This window comes from Dendropsophus ebraccatus, chromosome 7, assembly GCF_027789765.1.
Source record: "Dendropsophus ebraccatus isolate aDenEbr1 chromosome 7, aDenEbr1.pat, whole genome shotgun sequence".
In the NCBI taxonomy this organism is placed as follows: domain Eukaryota; kingdom Metazoa; phylum Chordata; class Amphibia; order Anura; family Hylidae; genus Dendropsophus; species Dendropsophus ebraccatus.
The window spans coordinates 15,224,827-15,243,588 of NC_091460.1; the positions used below are offsets into that span (position 1 = coordinate 15,224,827).

An 18,762-nucleotide genomic window follows, 5' to 3' on the forward strand; every position below is an offset into this window, starting at 1 on the left:
CAGTGTGTGTACAGCGGGTGCTCTGCTGCCCTCTTCTGGTTCAGTGTGTGTACAGGGGATGCTCTGCGGCCCTCTTCTGGTTCAGTGTGTGTACAGGGGATGCTCTGCTGCCCTCTTCTGGTTCAGTGTGTGTACAGCGGGTGCTCTGCTGCCCTCTTCTGGTTCAGTGTGTGTACAGGGGATGCTCTGCTGCCTTCTTCTGGTTCAGTGTCTGTACAGGGGGCGCTCTGCTGTCCTCTTCTGGTTCAGTGTCTGTACAGGGGGTGCTCTGCTGCCCTCTTCTGGTTCAGTGTGTGTACACCAGGTGCTCTGCTGCCTTCTGGTTCAGTGTCTGTACATCAGGTGCTCTGCTGCCCTCTTCTGGTTCAGTGTGTGTACAGGTGATGTTCTGCTGCCCTCTTCTGGTTCAGTGTGTGTACAGGGGGTGCTCTGCTGCCCTCTTCTGGTTCAGTGTGTGTACAGGTGATGTTCTGCTGCCCTCTTCTGGTTCAGTATCTGTACACCAGGTGCTCTGCTGCCTTCTGGTTCAGTGTTTGTACATCAGGTGCTCTGCTGCCCTCTTCTGGTTCAGTGTGTGTACACCAGGTGCTCTGCTGCCTTCTGGTTCAGTGTCTGTACATCAGGTGCTCTGCTGCCCTCTTCTAGTTCAGTGTGTGTACAGGTGATGTTCTGCTGCCCTCTTCTGGTTCAGTGTCTGTACAGCAGGTGTTCTGCTGCCTTCTGGTTCAGTGTCTGTACATCAGGTGCTCTGCTGCCCTCTTCTGGTTTAGTGTCTGTACAGCAGGTGCTCTGCTGCCCTCTTCTGGTTCAGTGTCTGTACAGGGGATGCTCTGCTGCCCTCTTCTGGATCAGTGTCTGTACAGGATGCTCTGCTGCCCTCTTCTGGTTCAGTGTGTGTACAGAAGGTGCTCTGCTGCCCTCTTTTGGTTCAGTGTCTGTACAGGGGGTGCTCTGCTGCCTTCTTCTGGTTTAGTGTGTGTACAGGGGGTGCTCTGCTGCCCTCTTCTGGTTCAGTGTGTGTACAGGGGGTGCTCTGCTGCCTTCTTTTGGTTCAGTGTCTGTACAGGGGGCGCTCTGCTGTCCTCTTCTGGTTCAGTGTCTGTACAGGGGGTGCTTTGCTGCCCTCTTCTGGTTCAGTGTGTGTACAGGGGGTGCTCTGCTGCCCTCTTCTGGTTCAGTGTCTGTACAGGGGGCGCTCTGCTGTCCTCTTCTGGTTCAGTGTCTGTACAGGGGGTGCTCTGCTGCCCTCTTCTGGTTCAGTGTGTGTACAGGGGGTGCTCTGCTGCCCTCTTCTGGTTCAGTGTGTGTACAGGGGGTGCTCTGCTGTTCTCTTCTAGTTTCTGGTGTCTGTACAATGTGGCACAATAACTGACATGCCATACATTTTCTATACACCTGAGTAAAGTAAATCTCTCAGGTTCACACAGGAGGGGGATAAAGGAGATTGTATTGTGTTTTTTTCCCCACTAGGTGTCACTGTTGTATTTATTATATGTATTGTGCCATGCACAGCTAAAGGTCTCATGGGTTAAATGGTTTAATGTCCCCTGCTATGTTTTCTTCCATCATGAGTATCTTCTTTCTCTTCTACTTCTGTTCTCGACTTAGCTATCCCGGCAGAGTACATTGCTACATTGCACAGGGCCCTCAAGACGTTCCTCTACTCTACCCTGTTGTTACAACTCTTGCTACTGTGGTGTCCTACCACGGTGTTACTATTATTTACACCCTTCGTAAAAGTCTGTACTTATTGTACTTATGTGGTGATAAAAGTAGTGATACAGTTTCGCCACTAGATGTTGCTGTATTAGATATGTGTGCTCAGATGTTGCACGGCTGAAGTGTATAAAGGGTTATTGTTTCTTTGTATGTCCCATGGATCTGTGGACCCATAGGAATCTGGTCTTCTTCTCTCCTATCATCTCTTTCTTTACTTCTTCTGTTGCACTCTTCACCCACTCACAGCACACGTTAGTTACGCTGAGGAAGGAAGTCACATGGGTAGAGGAAGGGTGTAGGTCTTTCATTTGGACATTTTAGAGGAAGGACGCCAGCTAGGACAGCTCTCTACAGTGGTCCTCTCTGGACCCTGGCCCTCTACCAGGTCCCCTACTCTGGTCAGTCGTAGTCAGAATCCCATATGGGTAGGACTTCAGACAGGTCACCCCTTACAGTTTTCTTTTCAGTAACGCTACACAACACTATGCAGAGTTAAACCCCTTTCAAGAGAGGACAAGTCAGAGACAACCTTATCCCACACCGTAGACTAGGAGTGTCACAGAGCAGGACAGTATCCACTTACAGCAGTAAGCTAGGAACTGATCCAGATAGAGCAAAGTTGCGCAAAGCCTAGGAACTCTATCTCACAGCGCGGTTGTCATCAGGGAACCCTCAGCATTCCGCTCATCCCAGGTAACAAGGTCTGGGGCTTGTGTCACCCCCTAGGACGGTTCGGCCAAATCTAGTGGGCATAAGGTAGTGTGAAGACTAACAAAAGGTGAATACACAGGCACAAGTATTCTTCTTCTAAGTATTCTTCTACCTCATCCTCCAACATCCCGGCAGAGCACAGTACTACTTGAGTTGAGACTCTCGCGGCATCCTCCTCTCTGCTTATTTGTATCACTCAGCACGCTACTCAGTCAGCACGACTGTATCCTACACTACATTCCTATAACAGATTCAGCTGCTGTATTGTCAAGTATTTATCTACAAGTGTTATCAAGTGTATTATCCAGTGCTTTATCAAGAGAAACATCATAATTGTGTAATCTGCTGCAAGCACATACTTTTCTAGCTTATTTATGGTAAACTAGAAAATGTACCCGGCGCTGCCCGGGTATAAAGTGTCAGTGTGTTAATTAGATTTGTTCTAAGGTGCCCAGGAAGCCAAGCTAAAGGCATTGTTTCATCTGAGTTAATCAGTGGAATTAGTGTATACCTGTAGTGCATAGTTGAAGGGGTTCTGTATACCCACAATGTATAGTTTTTAGGGGTCTCGCATATCTGTAGTGCATAGTTGGGGGGGCTGTATACCTATAGTGTATAGTTGGGGGGGGGGGGGGTTCCTGTATACCTGTAGTGTGGATTTGGGGGGGGGCTGTATACCTGTAGTGTATAGTTGAGGGAGGCCCTGTATACCTGCAGTGTACTGTTGGTGAAGGTCCTGTATACCTGTACTGTATAGTTCGGGGGTCCTGTATACCTGTAGTATATAGTTGGTGCTGTATACCTGTAATGTATAGTTGGTGGAGGTCTTGTATACCTGTAGTTTATAGTTTGAGGGTCCTGTATACCTGTAGTGTAAAGTTTGGGGTCCTGTATACCTGTAGTATATAGTTTTGTGGAGGCCCCGTGCACCTGTAGTGTATAGTTTTGGGGTCCTGTATACCTGTAGTGTCCTGTATACCTGCAGGGTTGTATTTACCCGTATGGCAGTGTTATTCAGTCACAGTGTGTCGGTATTGGTCATGTCTGGTATGGCGGTGTTATCCAGTCACAGTATGGCGGTATTGGTCAGGTCTGGTGTGGCGGTGTTATCCAGTCACGGTATGGTGGTATTGGTCAGGTCTGGTATAGCGATGTTATCCAGTCACAGTATGGCAGTATTGGTCAGGTCTGATATGATGGTGTTATCCAGTCACAGTATGGCGGTATTGGTCAGGTCTGGGGTGGCGGTGTTACCCAGTCAGTTTGCCGGTATTGGTCAGGTCTGGTATGGCAGTGTTATCCAGTCACAGTATGGCGGTATTGGTCAGGTCTGGTATGACAGTGTTATCCAGCACAGTATGGCGGTATTGGTCAGGTCTGGTATGGTGGTGTTATCCATTCACAGTATGGCGGTATTGGTCAGGTCTTATATGACAGTGTTATCCAGTCACAGTATGGCGGTATTGGTCAGGTCTGGTATGACAGTGTTATCCATTCACAGTATGGCGGTATTGGTCAGGTCTGGTGTGGCAGTGTTATCCAGTCACAGTATGGCGGTATTGGTCAGGTCTGGTGTGGCAGTGTTACCCAGTCACAGTTTGGTATACCTGTTGAGCCCTGTGTATACATGTACTGTATGGATGGAGTAGGGGGCCCTGTATATACATGTACTGTATAGATGGAGTAGGGGGTCCTGTATATACATGTACTGTATAGATGGAGTAGGAGGTCCTGTATATATATGTACTGTATAGATGGAGTAGGGGGTCCTGTATATACATGTACTGTATAGATGGAGTAGGGGGCCCTGTATATACATGTACTGTATAGATGGAGTAGGGGGTCCTGTATATACATGTAATGTATAGATGGAGTAGGGGGTCCTGTATACAGTGTCGGACTGGAGTGCCTTGGGCCCACCAGGGGAAATCATTCTTGGGGCCCACCCTTCAGCCACCGCACTTATCTATGGTAACATTAATAAGGGTTCATTAACACGGTGTGATATGGGGCAGTGTAGGGTTGCAAATGATTGCTAATCAGCAGGGCAGGAGATATCCCCACACATATTACTGCCATACTATTACTGACCAGATCCTGTATACTGAGACTGGTTTTACCAATAATACCAGTATATAGGAGGGAAATATTATCATCATACATATTACCGCCATACTGTTACTGACCAAATCCTGTATACTGAGAGTGATATTACCAATAATACCAGTATATCAGAGGGAAATATTATCATCATACATATTACCGCCATACTGTTACTGACCAAATCCTGTATACTGAGAGTGATATTACCAATAATACCAGTATATCAGAGGGAAATATTATCATCATACATATTACCGCCATACTGTTACTGACCAAATCCTGTATACTGAGAGTGATATTACCAATAATACCAGTATATCAGAGGGAAATATTATCATCATACATATTACCGCCATACTGTTACTGACCAAATCCTGTATACCAATATTACCAATAATACCAGTATACAAGGGGGAAATATTACCGCCACACCAGAACCAATACCATCACTATATTGTTACTGACCAAATCCAGTATACTAAGACCAATAAAACACAGTACCGGATTACAACAAATACCACCACATACTGACTAACCCCACCACTGCTACTGAATAATCCACTGTACACAGATCACCATCATCTCATCCAGTCATATAGAGGTGGATGCAGCTGTACACAGGTTCTGTACTCCATATACATTACAGTGCAAATATATCAGGTGACTCACAGGGGACGTTTTCACTGATCAGAGATCTTCCATTTTCATCTTCTTCTCCATCTGTCCTGGGCTGTTATGAGAACTTCTATGAGCCACGAATCCACAGAACCTGCTAGAGAAATATATTAGGCTCCTCACTCCGGCACCATCCTCATCTCTCTACACACTGCACATCTGTATTGGCCCCTTTACACCCTCTTTAGTAGGCAGCCCTGACACTATGTATGTATTAAAGATGAGCGAACCGGGTTCGGGTTCGAGTCCATCCGAACCCAAACTCTCGGCATTTGATTAGCAGTGGCTGCTGAACTTGGATAAAGCTCTGAGGTTGCCTGGAAAACATGGATACAGCCAAGGACTATATCCATGTTTTCCACCCCCTTATGTTGTCCATCCCCATATATATAGCCCCCTCATGTTGTCCTTCTTCAATATAGATATCCCCCTTATGTTGTCCATTCCCCCATATAGCCCCCTCATGTTGTCCAACCCCTATAGCCCCCCTCATGTTGTCAATCTCCCCCATAGCCAGCCCCCCCCATGTTGTCCATCTCCCCCATAGCCAGCCCCCTCCCATGTTGTTCATCTCCCCTATAGCCAGCCCCCCCATGTTGTTCATCTCCCCTATAGCCAGCCCCCCCCATGTTGTCCATCTCCCCCATAGCCAGACCCCCCCATGTTGTCCATCTCCCCCATAGCAAGCCCCCCCCAATGTTGTCCATCTCCCCCATAGCCAGCCCCCCCATGTTGTCCATCTCCCCCATAGCCAGACCCCCCATGTTGTCCATCTCCCCCATAGCCAGCCCCCCCCATGTTGTCCATCTCCCCCATAGCCAGCCCCCCCATGTTGTTCATCTCCCCCATAGCCAGCCCCCCCCATGTTGTCCATCTCCCCCATAGCCAGCCCCCCCCCCATGTTGTCCATCTCCCCCATAGCCAGCCCCCCCATGTTGTTCATCTCCCCCATAGCCAGCCCCCCCCCATGTTGTTCATCTCCCCCATAGCCAGCCACCCCATGTTGTCCATCTCCCCCATAGCCAGCCCCCCCATGTTGTTCATCTCCCCCATAGCCAGCCCCCCCATGTTGTTCATCTCCCCCATAGCCAGCCCCCCCCATGTTGTTCATCTCTCCCATAGCCAGCCCCCCCATGTTGTTCATCTCCCCCATAGCCAGCCCCCCCCATGTTTTCCATCTCCCCCATAGCCAGCCCCCTCCATGTTGTCCATCTCAGCCCCCGCCCTTGTTGTTCATCTCCCCCATAGCCAGCCCCCCCCCCATGTTGTCCATCTCCCCCATAGCCAGCCCCCCCCCCCCCCCCATGTTGTCCATCTCCTTCTGTCCAAATTTGGGGTCAAACGGTTCAGGCGTTTGGAAGTCTATAGAGGACAGACAGACAGACTTTGATTTTTATGATATAGATAGACTCTGTGATTTTTCGCCTTACACCTACACAGTGTACACCACAACCTTGGGACACTTCCCCTTTTAGCGGGTGGCAAATCGTCCGGGAAGGTCCGGGAAGGTCACTACACCGCTCTGACCATCTGTGACTACACTAACCCAAGGGACCCCGTAGCAGCCCGGGAGGACACTGACCACAGGGGGAAAAGGTACAACCGGCCCCCTAAAATAAAAGCAGGTGTGCCATCACACCTGTGTGCCCAACTGGCACTGGCTTCATGACATAACATGTCTGGCTGTATATCGGCCAACCACCACCAGAGTGGAGTCACACCTCACCATTTAGCAAGTGACTGGCCAATCCTCAGACACAACATCAGTGGGGGCTTATCACCACACGACTACCTCTTGCCTGCACCTGCAGTTACCAGAGTGTATTGCACTGAGGGTCTTAGAAGTAAACCAAGTTATCCTGGTTAGGCTACTGGACTCTGGTCTATTCTTCTGCACCTACACCCCTGATCACACTTGGGTTATCCAAACTTCTGAGCATTGCCTGTTTGTCTGGGGGTTTGTTCCAACACCATTCCTGGCCACCGTGACAAGTGCCCAAGTGACCCTACACCCACGCAGTAGCCACAACACCGCACAGTTACACCGGCGTAATGCAAAAGTGCACTCTGCTCCCCACAGGGCCAGGTACATAAGGCGGGGGGAGGTCTAATGTTCTGTGATTTAACCTTTCTGTCATCCGGTCCCCAGTGCAGGGTGCAGCACACAATGTGCCATCTACTTATTAATGTGCAGTCACTTAGTCATCATTCTGTGAAGGAGAACATTAATCACAACACTCCGTCCTATTAATGCTCATTCCGGAGAAACCTACTGACCTACATAACAGTGACAGCGCCGGCCCTCGCACACTGCGAACTTTATACTGTACCAGGAAGGGTTAACCCAATAATACACTACAGTGATATACTGCCACCTTATGTACAACTGCAAATATACTCTCCTGTGTAAAGACTATAATTACTATAAGGCCGGGTTCACACTACGTAAAAAACACGGACGTATTTCATAAAACCGGCCATAATTGCGCCATCCCCTCCCCAGCATTTTGTCATTTTGACAAATAAAGACTGAGCCTGTTACTGGATACAGTGAGTGCGGCATTCATTTACTCCATTACAACTATTATATCTGCTATAATACTGCCCCTATATACAAGAATATAACTACTATAATACTGCCTCTATATACAAGAATATAACTACTATAATACTGCTCCTATATACAAGAATATAACTACTATAATACTGCACCTATATACAGGAATATAACTACTATAATACTGCCCCTATATACAAGAATATAACTACTATAATACTGCTGCTATATACAAGAATATAACTACTATAATACTGCTCCTATATACAAGAATATAACTACTATAATACTGCCCTCTATATACAGGAATATAACTACTATAATACTGCCCCTATATACAAGAATATAACTACTATAATACTGCTCCTATATACAAGAATATAACTACTATAATACACGAACTGGAGAGAGTGGAACGGCTGCACATCCCATCTATGGCTGATACTAATGCCGCTAGGCCTATATTAAAAATCAACACCAGAGTGTCTGTATATGAATTGATCAAGCCATATTGCCCCGTGTACCACCGCGCAGGTCCTCTGGTCCACATGGGTCCCTACGCTAACTCCACACCGTGTCGGTCAGCGACCGCCAACCCCGCAAAGCGTGCACGTGCAGGGAAGGGAGGCCATGGAACGGCCCTGCAACCCCAATGTCACAGGACCAGACCCAAAAAGCCCCACCAAAACCCAGCCAGCACCACCGGCGGGGAAGGCTGCCCCCAAACGACACAAGTATGGATATGGTATTACACTTACCATTGCTGCTCTCACAGAATGGGGAAGACATAGGGTGCACGCTTTGCGGGGTTGGCGGTCGCTGACCGACACGGTGTGGAGTTAGCGTAGGGACCCGTGTGGACCAGAGGACCTGCGCGGTGGTACACGGGGCAATATGGCTTGATCAATTCATATACAGACACTCTGGTGTTGATTTTTAATATAGGCCTAGCGGCATTAGTATCAGCCATAGATGGGATGTGCAGCGGTTCCATTCTCTCCAGTTGGTGTATAACTACTATAATACTGCTCCTATATACAGGAATATAACTACTATAATACTGCTCTTATATAGAAGAATATAACTACTATAATACTGCTCCTATATACAGGAATATAACTACTATAATACTGCTCCTATATAGAAGAATATAACTACTATAATACTGCTCCTATATACAGGAATATAACTACTATAATACTGCTTCTATATATAAGAATATAACTACTATAATACTGCTCCTATATACAAGAATATAACTACTATAATACTGCTCCTATATAGAAGAATATAACTACTATAATACTGCTCCTATATACAGGAATATAACTACTATAATGCGGTTCAGGGAAGAAAAAGAGTGCTGCACCTCACACCTATGGCTGATACTAGTGCCCCTAGGTAGGAATAAGATGGGGAGCCATGCTGGGGACTAGGAATGAGATGGGAGCCATGCTGGGGACTAGGAATGAGATGGGGAGCCATGCTGAGGACTAGGAATGAGATGGGGAGCATTGCTGGGGACTAGGAATGAGATGGGAGCCATGCTGGGGACTAGGAATGAGATGGGAGCCATGCTGGGGATTAGGAATGAGATGGGAGCCATGCTGGGGATTAGGAATAAGATGGGGAGCTACGCTGGGGACTAGGAATGAGATAGGAGCCATGCTGGGGATTAGGAATGAGATGGGGAGCCATGCTGGGGAGTAGGAATGAGATGGGGAGCCATGCTGGGGAGTAGGAGTGAGATGGGAGCCATGCTGGGGATTAGTAATAAGATGGGGAGCTACGCTGGGGACTAGGAATGAGATAGGAGCCATGCTGGGGATTAGGAATGAGATGGGGAGCCATGCTGGGGAGTAGGAATGAGATGGGGAGCCATGCTGGGGAGTAGGAATGAGATGGGAGCCATGCTGGGGATTAGGAATGAGATGGGGAGCCATGCTGGGGACTAGGAATGAGATAGGAGCCATGCTGGGGACTAGGAATGAGATGGGGAGCCATGCTGGGGACTAGGAATGAGATAGGAGCCATGCTGGGGAGTAGGAATGAGATAGGAGCCATGCTGGGGAGTAGGAATGAGATAGGAGCCATGCTGGGGACTAGGAATGAGATAGGAGCCATGCTGGGGACTAGGAATGAGATAGGAGCCATGCTGGGGACTAGGAATGAGATAGGAGCCATGCTGGGGAGTAGGAATGAGATAGGAGCCATGCTGGGGACTAGGAATGAGATGGGGAGCCATGCTGGGGATCAGTACTCTGAGATGATATAAGACATAATTCTTTGCCTCATGGTTCCCTGGGGTTATCTGTGTGCTATACGTGGAGCTGACTCCAGTATACACTACAGTTTATATCCTTTTCTCTTTGAGGGGACCGTCCCCATAAGTGTTTGGCTCACAGAGGTCTCCCTGTACTGTTATTGCGCCCCCTATGGGCAGTAATACACATGTGAACGGGATGGACTGTGGTTACCTTGTACCTGGAGGTCACCTGGCTCCCCCGTCTCTGTGTTTTCCCTTGTTTGCAGACATCTTCCTATTTGCGCTGATGAGTCTTCATTACGTTGCCGGCTGCAGATATGTAATTGTAGAGATGTTAATAATTCATTATATCGTTCTCGCTCCCTCTCATCACACGTCCCGGGGAGACGACAATACACTATAATTTGTTTGGCTGTCGTAAAAACAAAGATGGAGATGAGTCAGAAACTCTAAGAAAATTATCCAAAACCATCCTAACATCACAGCAGCACAGAGTATTTCAGCAGACACATGTGCTGACCCCTAGTTACATGGTGCAGGGAGTAGACACTTCCCTAAAGCACAGAGGATTTTAGGATACGTGTGCACTGATTCCGTGAGTTAGTGGAAGAAGAAGGTTCCCCAGCAGCACAGAGTATTTCAGCAGACAGCTCAGAGTCTTTCCTTCATTAGCACTTAGGGTTATATTTTGTCTGTACTGCCAGCTTCATGTTAAAGTAAAGAAAAGGACCTAGTACCTAAAGGAAAGCTGTCACCGCTGCCTCCCCCCTCCTTCTGTATTAACCTAGTTACTTTCTTCATGTTTTAATTCTCTTATTCTCTTATGCTAACATAAGTGTCAGAGCGCCATCTATCAGCCAAGTTCAGTAACTACAAGGAATGGAAAAACTTCATTCCCAGGATCTTCCCCTACCCCTCCGATCTGTATGGTGGATCCATTCACTCACCCAGGCCCCTCTCCTGAGGAGTCCAGAACTGTGACATAATCAGTAGACTAGTGACATCATCTGTGCTCTGGTGACAACACCTGTGTACCGGGGACATCACCTGTACATGAGGGACGCTATGCTGTCTATATAGTAGTATGCTGTAGTATATAGTGTAGATGCAGGCAGTGTTGGGGGATAGTATATAGTGTAGATGCAGGCAGTGTTGGGGATAATATATAGTGTAGAGGCAGGCAGTGTTGGGTGTAGTATATAGTGTAGATACAGGCAGTGTTGGGGGACAGTATATAGTGTAGATACAGGCAGTGTTGGGGGTTAGTATATGGTGTAGATACAGGCAGTGTTGTAGGGTAGTATACAGTGTACATGCAGGCAGTGTTGGGGGTAGTATATGGTGTAGATGCAGGCAGTGTTGGGGGCAGTATATACTGTAGATGTAGGCAGTGTTGGGGGCAGTATATACTGTAGATGTAGGCAGTGTTGGGGATAGTATATAGTGTAGATGCAGGCAGTGTTGGGGGAAGTATATAGTGTAGATGCAGGCAGTGTTGGGGGGTAGTATATAGTGTAGATGCAGGCAGTGTTGGGGGATAGTATATAGTGTAGATAAGGGCAGTGTTGGGGGTAGTATATGGTGTAGATGCAGACAGTGTTGGGGGTAGTATATGGTGTAGATGCAGGCAGTGTTGTAGGGTAGTATATGGTGTAGATGCAGGTAGTGTTGGGGGATAGTATATAGTGTAGATGAAGGCAGTGTTGGGGGGTAGTATATAGTGTAGATGCTGGCAATGTTGGGATGTAGTATATAGTGTAGATGCAGGCAGTGTTGGGGTATGGTATATAGTGTAGATGCAGGTAGTGTTGTAGGGTAGTATATGGTGTAGATGCAGGTAGTGTTGGGGGGTAATATATGGTGTAGATGCAGACAGTGTTGGGTGTAGTATATGGTGTAGATGCAGACAGTGTTGGGGGTAGTATATGATGTAGATGCAGGCAGTGTTGTAGGGTAGAATATAGTGTAGATGCTGGCAATGTTGGGATGTAGTATATAGTGTAGATGCAGGCAGTGTTGGGGTATGGTATATAGTGTAGATACAGGCAGTTTTGGGGGGTAGTATATAGTGTAGATACAGGCAGTGTTGGGGGTTAGTATATTGTGTAGATGCAGGCAGTGTTGGGGGTAGTATATGGTGTAGATACAGGCAGTGTTGGGGGGTAGTATATGGTGTAGAAGCAGGCAGTGTAGGGGGGGTAGTATATAGTGTAGATACAGGCAGTGTTGGGGGGTAGTATATAGTGTAGATGCAGGCAGTGTTGGGGTGTAGTATATAGTGTAGATGCAGGCAGTGTTGGGGGTAGTATATAGTGTAGATGCAGGCAGTATTGGAGGTAGTATATAGTGTAGATGCAGGCAGTATTGGAGGTAGTATATAGTGTAGATGCTGGCAGTGTTGGGGTATAGTATATAGTGTAGATGCAGGCAGTGTTGGGGTATGGTATATAGTGTAGATGCAGGTAGTGTTAGTGGAGTAGAATATAGTGTAGATACAGGCAGTGTTGTAGGGTAGTATATAGTGTAGATGGAGGCAGTGTTGGGGTGTAGTATATGGTGTAGATGCAGGCAGTGTTGGGTGTAGTATATGGTGTAGATGCAGACAGTGTTGGGTGTAGTATATGGTGTAGATGCAGACAGTGTTGGGTGTAGTATATGTTGTAGATGCAGGCAGTGTTGGGGGTAGTATATAGTGTAGATGCTGGCAGTATTGGGGGTAGTATATAGTGTAGATGCTGGCAGTGTTGGGGTGTAGTATATGGTGTAGATGCAGGTAGTGTTAATTGTGTACTATATAGTGTAGATGCAGGCAGTGTTGGTGGTAGTATATGGTGTAGATGCAGGCAGTATTGGAGGTAGTATATAGTGAAGATGCTAGCAGTGTTGCGGTATAGTATATAGTGTAGATTCAGGCAGTGTTGTAGGGTAGTATATAGTGTAGATGCAGGCAGTGTTGGGGGTAGTATATGGTGTAGATGCAGGCAGTATTGGGGGTAGTATATGGTGTAGATGCAGGCAGTATTGGGGGTAGTATATAGTGTAGATGCAGGCAGTGATGGGATTATGGTATTCAGAGTAGATGCAGGTAGTGTTAGTGGTGTAGTACGTGTTCTAGATACAGGCAGCGTTGGGTTGTAGTATATGGTGTAGATGCAGGCAACATTGAGGGTAGTATCTAGTGTAGATACAGGCAGTGTAGGGAGTGTAATATATGGTGTAGATGCAGGCAGTGTTGGGGGTAGTATATAGTGTAGATGCAGACAGTGTTGGGTGTAGTATATGTTGTAGATGCAGGCAGTGTAGGGAGTGTAATATATGGTGTAGATGCAGGCAGTGTTGGGGGTAGTATATGGTGTAGATGCAGGCAGTGTTGGGGGGTAGTATATAGTGTATATACAGGCAGTGTTGGGGGGTACTATATAGTGTAGATGCAGGCAGTGTTGGGGGTAGTATATGGTGTAGAAGCAGGCAGTGTTGGAAGGTAGTATATGGTGTAGATGCAAACAGTGTTGGGGGTAGTATATAGTGTAGATGCAGGCAGTATTGGGGGTAGTATATAGTGTAGATGCAGGCAGTGTTGGGTGTGGTATATGTTGTAGATGCAGGCAGTATTGGGGGTAGTATATAGTGTAGATGCAGGCAGTATTGGGGGTAGTATATAGTGTAGATGCAGGCAGTATTGGGGGTAATATATAGTGTAGATGCTGGCAGTGTTGGGAAATAGTATATAGTGTAGATGCAGGCAGTGTTGGGTGTAGTATATGTTGTAGATGCAGGTAGTGTTAGTGGTGTAGTATATAGTGTAGATGCAGGCAGTGTTGGGGGTAGTATATAGTGTAGATGCAGGCAGTATTGGAGGTAGTATATGGTGTAGAACTGGCAGTGTTGGGGTATAGTATATAGTGTAGATGCAGGCAGTGTTGGGGTATAGTATATAGTGTAGATGCAGGTAGTGTTGGGGTATGGTATATAGTGCAGATGCAGGTAGTGTTAGTGGGGTAGTATATAGTGTAGATACAGGCAGTGTTGTAGGATAGTATAAAGTGTAGATGCAGGCAGTGTTGGGGGTAGTATATGGTGTAGATGCAGGCAGTATTGGGGGTAGTATATGGTGTAGATGCAGGCAGTATTGGGGGTAATATATAGTGTAGATGCAGGCAGTGATGGGATTATGGTATTTAGAGTAGATGCAGGTAGTGTTAGTGGTGTAGTACGTGTTCTAGATACAGGCAGCGTTGGGTTGTAGTATATGGTGTAGATGCAGGCAACATTGAGGGTAGTATCTAGTGTAGATGCAGGCAGTGTTGGGTGTAGTATCTAGTGTAGATGCAGGCAGTGTAGGGAGTGTAATATATGGTGTAGATGCAGGCAGTATTGGGGGTAGTATATAGTGTAGATGCAGGCAGTGTTGGGGGTAGTATATGGTGTAGAAGCAGGCAGTGTTGGGCTGTAGTTTATGGTGTAGATGAAGGCAGTGTTGGGGGGTAGTATATGGTGTAGATGCAAACAGTGTTGGGGGTAGTATATAGTGTAGATGCAGGCAGTATTGGGGGTAGTATATAGTGTAGATGCAGGCAGTGTTGGGTGTAGTATATGTTGTAGATGCAGGCAGTATTGGGGGTAGTATATAGTGTAGATGCAGGCAGTATTGGGGGTAATATATAGTGTAGATGCTGGTAGTGTTGGGAAATAGTATATAGTGTAGATGCAGGCAGTATTGGAGGTAGTATATGGTGTAGAAGCTGGCAGTGTTGGGGTATAGTATATAGTGTAGATGCTGGCAGTGTTGGGGTATAGTATATAGTGTAGATGCAGGCAGTGTTGGGGTATGGTATATAGTGTAGATGCAGGTAGTGTTGGGGTATGGTATATAGTGCAGATGCAGGTAGTGTTAGTGGGGTAGTATATAGTGTAGATACAGGCAGTGTTGTAGGGTAGTATAAAGTGTAGATGCAGGCAGTGTTGGGTTGTAGTATATGGTGTAGATGCAGGCAACATTGAGGGTAGTATCTAGTGTAGATGCAGGCAGTGTTTGGTGTAGTATCTAGTGTAGATGCAGGCAGTGTAGGGAGTGTAATATATGGTGTAGATGCAGGCAGTGTTGGGGGTAGTATATAGTGTAGATGCAGGCAGTGTTGGGGTGTAGTATATGGTGTAGATGCAGACAGTGTTGGGTGTAGTATATGGTGTAGATGCAGGCAGTGTTGGGGTGTAGTATATGGTGTAGATGCAGGTAGTTTTGAGGGTAGTATATAGTGTAGATGCAGGCAGTGATGGGGTAGTATATAGGGTAGATGCAGGCAGTTTTAGGGGTGTAGTATATAGTGCAGATGCAGGCAGTGTTGGGTGTAGTATATAGTGCAGAGGCAGGCAGTTTTAGGGGTGTAGTATATAGTGTAGATGCAGGCAGTGATGGGGTAGTATATAGGGTAGATGCAGGCAGTTTTAGGGGTGTAGTATATAGTGCAGATGCAGGCAGTGTTGGGTGTAGTATATGGTGTAGATGCAGGCAGTGTTGGGGTGTAGTATATGGTGTAGATGCAGGCAGTGTTGGGGGGTAGTATATACTGTAGATGTAGGCAGTGTTGGGGGATAGTATATAGTGTAGATGCTGGCAGTGTTGGGGGGTAGTATATACTGTAGATGCAGGCAGTGTTGGGGGTAGTATATAGTGTAGATGCAGGCAGTATTTGGGGTAGTATATACTGTAGATGCAGGCAGTGTTGGGGGTAGTATATGGTGTAGATGCAGGCAGTGTTGGGGGGTAGTATATGGTGTAGATGCAGGCAGTGTTGGGTGTAGTATATGGTGTAGATGCAGGCAGTGTTGGGGGGTAGTATATGGTGTAGATGCAGACAGTGTTGGGTGTAGTATATGGTGTAGATGCAGTCAGTGTTGGGTGTAGTATATGGTGTAGATGCAGACAGTGTTGGGGGTAGTCTATGGTGTAGATGCAGGCAGTGTAGGGGTGTAGTATATGGTGTAGATGCAGGCAGTGTTGGGGGTAGTATATAGTGTAGATGCAGGCAGTGTTGGGGGTAGTATATGGTGTAGATGCAGGCAGTATTGGGGGTAGTATATAGTGTAGATGCAGGCAGTGATGGGATTATGGTATTCAGTGTAGATGCAGGTAGTGTTAGTGGTGTAGTACGTGTTGTAGATACAGGCAGCGTTGGGTTGTAGTATATGGTGTAGATGCAGGCAACATTGAGGGTAGTATCTAGTGTAGATGCAGGCAGTGTTGGGTGTAGTATCTAGTGTAGATGCAGGCAGTGTTGGGGGTAGTATAGGGTGTAGATGCAGGCAGTGTTGGGTGTAGTATATGGTGTAGATGCAGACAGTGTTGGGTGTAGTATAGGGTGTAGATGCAGGCAGTGTTGGGTGTAGTATATGGTGTAGATGCAGACAGTGTTGGGTGTAGTATATGGTATAGATGCAGGCAGTGTAGGGGGTGTAGTATATGGTGTAGATGCAGACAGTGTTGGGTGTAGTATATGGTGTAGATGCAGACAGTGTAGGGTGTAGTATATGGTGTAGATACAGGTAGTGTTGAGGGTAGTATATAGTATAGATGCAGGCAGTGTTGGGTGTAGTATATGGTGTAGATGCAGGCAGTGTAGGGGTTGTAGTATATGGTGCAGATGCAGGCAGTGTAGGGGGTGTAGTATATGGTGTAGATGCAGGCAGTGTAGGGGGTGTAGTATATATTGTAGATGCAGACAGTGTTGGGTGTAGTATATGGTGTAGATACAGGCAGTGTTGGGGTGTAGTATATGGTGTAGAGATGCAGACAGTGTTGGTTGTAGTATATGGTGTAGATGCAGGCAGTGTTGGGGGGTAGTATATACTGTAGATGCAGACAGTGTTGGGTGTAGTATATACTGTAGATGCAGACAGTGTTGGGTGTAGTATATGGTGTAGAGATGCAGACAGTGTTGGTTGTAGTATATGGTGTAGATGCAGGCAGTGTTGGGGGGTAGTATATACTGTAGATGCAGACAGTGTTGGGTGTAGTATATGGTGTAGATGCAGACAGTGTTGGGTGTAGTATATGGTGTAGATGCAGGCAGTGTTGGGGGTAGTATATGGTGTAGATACAGGCAGTGTTGGGGTGTAGTATATGGTGTAGATGCAGACAGTGTTGGGTGTAGTATATGGTGTAGATGCAGGCAGTGTTGGGGGGTAGTATATACTGTAGATGCAGACAGTGTTGGGTGTAGTATATGGTGTAGAGATGCAGACAGTGTTGGGTGTAGTATATGGTGTAGATGCAGGCAGTGTTGGGGGGTAGTATATACTGTAGATGCAGATAGTGTTGGGTGTAGTATATGGTGTAGATGCAGGCAGTGTTGGGGTGTAGAAAATGGTGTAGGTGCTGGGAGGCAGTATATAGTGCAGTTGCAGGCAATGTTGGGGGGTGGGGGTGTTGGGAGTGGTGTGCTAGTATATACTGTATATATGAAGGCACTGTTGGATACAGTATTGGGGGTAAGTATATACTGTATATATGCAGGCACTGTTAGATACAGTATTGGGGGGTTAGTATGTGCTGTATATATGCAGGCACTGTTGGATACAGTATTGGGGGATTAGTATATACTGTATATATGAAGGCACTGTTGGATACAGTATTAGGGGATTAGTATATACTGTTGGATACAGTATGGATGGTTAGTATATACTGTTGGATACAGTATGGGGGGGGTTATTATATTCGGTTGAATACAGTACGGGGGGGGGTTAATATATATTCTGTTGGATACAGTATGAGGGGTTAGTATATAATGTTGGATACAGTATGGGGGGTTAGTATATACTGTTGGATACAGTATAGGGGGGTTAGTATATACTGTTGGATACAGTATGGGGGGGTCAGTATATACTGTTGGATACAGTATGGGGGGTTAGTATATACTGTTGGATACAGTATGGAGGGTTAGTATATACTGTTGGATACAGTATGGGGGTTAGTATATACTGTTTTATACAGTATGGGGGTTAGTATATACTGTTGGATACAGTATGGGGGTTAGTATATACTGTTGGATACAGCATGGGGGGTAGTATATACTGTTGGATACAGCATGGGGGGGTTAGTATATACTGTTGGATACAGTATGGGGGTTAGTATATACTGTTGGATACAGTATGGGGGGTTAGCATATACTGATGATACAGTATGAGGGGTAGTATATACTGTTGGATACAGTATGGGGGGCAGTATATGCTGTTGGATACAGTATGAGGGGGTTAGTATATACTGTTGGATACAGTATGGGGGGGTCAGTATATACTGTTGGATACAGTATGGGTGGTTAGTATATACGGTTGGATACAGTATAGGGGTTAGGATATATGGTTGGATACAGTATAGGGGGGTTAGTATATACTGTTGGATACAGTATGGGGGGGTCAGTATATAATGTTGGATACAGTGTGGGGGTAGTATATAGTGTTGGATACAGTATGGGGGGGTCAGTATATACTGTTGGATACAGTATGGGGAGGTCAATATACTGTTGGATACAGTATGGGGGGGTCAGTATATACTGTTGGATACAGTATGGGGGGGGGGGTCAATATACTGTTGGATACAGTATGGGGGAATTAGTATATATACTGTTGGATACAGTATGGGGGTTTAGTATATTCTGTTGGATACAGTATGGCGGGTCAGTATATACTGTTGTATACAGTTTTGGGGGGGTAGTATATACTGTTGTATACAGTA

General features: G+C 46.4%; 1 protein-coding gene across 3 annotated transcripts in view; it reads left to right on the plus strand.

Moving 5' to 3' along the window:
* The window catches only part of FBXO41 (F-box protein 41), a 98,992-nt gene that overhangs the window by 22,267 nt on the left and 57,963 nt on the right, over nucleotides 1-18,762 (plus strand). The window lies entirely within an intron of this gene.